Source organism: Melanerpes formicivorus, unplaced genomic scaffold (genome assembly GCF_026170545.1).
Source record: "Melanerpes formicivorus ecotype bairdi unplaced genomic scaffold, bMelFor1.0.p_v2 SCAF_553, whole genome shotgun sequence".
Classification (NCBI taxonomy): domain Eukaryota; kingdom Metazoa; phylum Chordata; class Aves; order Piciformes; family Picidae; genus Melanerpes; species Melanerpes formicivorus.
Window position 1 is genome coordinate 42,501 of NW_027142905.1, and position 2,500 is coordinate 45,000.

Consider the following 2,500-nt stretch of genomic DNA (forward strand, 5'->3'; position numbering starts at 1 on the left):
GCCGGCCCTGCGCCGGTCCGCCGCCGGGGCCGCCGTAGCCGGGCGCTCGCCGCGCGGCGAGCGCGCGGCATGGGCGTCCCCAGCCGCGTCCCTCCTCCCCGAGCGCAGCGCCGGCTGACTGAGGGAAACCCCGGGCCTCGGGCCAGGCCAGGGGCGCGGTGGTGGCGGCGGACGTCGGGCGCGGCCCCCGCGGGCGGACGCTCCCCCCGACGGCGGCAGTGGGGGGAGGCACCCCCGCGGGGCCTTAAGTCTGGTTTCCCTCACCCCAGGGTCAGGTACCTAGCGTTCCGCGCCTTCGTCCGCGGCCTTGCCCTACCGCGGAGGAAGCCGGGCGGCGGTTTAAAGACCCGGGCGGCTCGGCGCGCCACCCCCGGATGCGGGGGCGAGCGCGGGGGCGGGCGGGTGCCTTCAGAGGGGCGGGGGTTGCCCCCGCAATGCCTCTGGCTAGGTCCGCCGTCGTCGCGCTCGTCGTCCTCCGGGGGCCCGCCGGGCCGGGGAGGGGACTCTGCTGCCCCCCCCTCTCTGCGGTCCGAGCGCTCGGCCGGAGAGAGCCCACCGCGCGAGGTCGGCCGTGGTCCGGCCCGCGCCTCGCCTCGCCACGGGCGTCCCCGGCGGCGCGTTGAAGCGCGGGCTTCTCGCGGGCCGGGGCGGCGAGCCCCCGCGGTGGGGGCTGGCCCAGGGCGCTTCGCCCCCGCCGGGGGTTTTGTGCGGGCGCGTTGCCGCGGCTCGGCGGCGGCGCCTCTTGCGGCGCGGGCCGCTGCGGACCTCCCGGTCCCTTTTCCCTTTGCCCAGGCCCCAGAGCGGGGCCCCGGCGAGCTGGCGCCCTCGGCGGTCTCGCGCTGCCGGTTCCCCCCCGTCCGGGGCCGGTTTCGGGTGGCGTGACCGCGTCCGAGCGGCGGCGGGCGTCGCTCGGCGTCTCCGGCTCCGGTCCCTCGCCGGAGGGCACCCTGCCACCGGCTGCGGCTGTCCCGGTCCCGGGCCCTGCCCGCGGGCTTCCCCGTTCGCCTTCCCGGCGCGTGCCGGGTGGGGGACGGGCGGGCAGCCGGGGGCGTCCCACCCCCGGTCTCCGCGTGGAAACGGGGAGAGCGGGGGCCCGCCCCCCGGCTCAGCGCCGTCCGCTGTCCGCCTGGCCGCGGGGCCACGGAAGGGGTCGAGCGAGCGAAGCCGGCGGCGCGGTGGCGCCGGGGGAGGATGGAAGGGGCTCGTGCCGCTGGGGTTTGTCGGTCGGCGGGTGCGCCGCCCGGCGAGGGCCGGCGGGTCGCCGCGGTGGCGTCCCACGTGGGCTCGGGCTTTCCGTCTCGCAAGCCGTTTTCCGTCCCCCGCGGCGGGGGGGGTTCGGTGGCGAGAGGAAGCCGCCCGAGGGCGCGAGCCGGCCGGGGCTCGGCCCCGGGGCCAAAGCGGGGGAAAAGAAAGTCCGGGATGGGCCGCAGCGGTGGCGGCGTTGGAGGGGCCGGTGCGGAGGCGCGCGCGCGCTCTCCTCCGGCGGGGTTGTGCGCCCGGCCCCCCTCGCTCCCCGGGGCGGGGGGGGGGGGGGTCTCCGCTGCCTCGCTTCGTGGCGTCTCCGCGACGGCACGGGGCGGCCAGCGAGAGACACACCCCCCTCCCCGCCGTTGGGTGGGGAAGCGAAGGGGGTTTTATTTCCCCGTGCACGCGAGGCGAGGCCGGGTTCGGGGCACGTTCCCGGCGGCGCGCGGCGGGCCTCCTCCGCGCCGAGGTCGGAGCGAGCCCGGGCGCCTGGTCCGGCCCCGAAGCGCCACAAGGTGCGTTTTTCCCTCCTCGGGGGAGGGAAAAAAGCCGGGAGCGCGGGCTCCCCGCCCCTTGCTTTTGCCGCTTCGGGGTTTCGTTTTATTTTCCCCCCCTCTCCTGTGCTTGTACGGTCAATGTGAGGCGAGCGGCCGCCGTGCCGCGCTCTCCGAGGGGCCGCTCCTTTGCGAGCGGTCCCGGCCCCTCCGCGCTGGCGGGGCGGTGCCGAAAAGCCAGACAACTCTTAGCGGTGGATCACTCGGCTCGTGCGTCGATGAAGAACGCAGCTAGCTGCGAGAATTAATGTGAATTGCAGGACACATTGATCATCGACACTTCGAACGCACTTGCGGCCCCGGGTTCCTCCCGGGGCTACGCCTGTCTGAGCGTCGCTTGACGATCAATCGCCGCCTCGGTGCCCGCCGAGCGGCGCGGCTGGGGTCGCCTCGCAGGCTCTCCCCCGGGCGGGGAGGGGCCTTCGTCCCCCTAAGTGCAGACTCGGGGAGCGCTCCGTAGCTCCCCGCTCCCGGAGCGCCCGCTCTCGCGGAGTTCGTCCCGCCGGGGCTTCGCCGGCAGGGGTTCCCCGTTGGTCCAGCGACGCCCGGTGGGGCGTTGGGGGAGACGAGAGCCCGGTTGGGGGAGGAGGCGCGGGCCTCGCCCCCCCCGGCACTCCCGCGCGGGCGCGGCTGTCTGCGGGTGGGTACCGCGGGGGTACCGTGCCGTGCTGCCGCGTCCGCGCGCGCGTCTGCCGTGGGCG

At 77.2% G+C, this 2,500-nt stretch overlaps 1 non-coding gene across 1 annotated transcript; it reads left to right on the forward strand.

The window, feature by feature from the left end:
- Positions 1-1,982: 1,982 nt before the first annotated feature.
- LOC137460328 (5.8S ribosomal RNA) lies at positions 1,983-2,135 on the forward strand. The gene has a single exon (XR_010992791.1). It is a non-coding gene; the product is annotated as a 5.8S ribosomal RNA (ribosomal RNA).
- Positions 2,136-2,500: the final 365 nt, after the last annotated feature.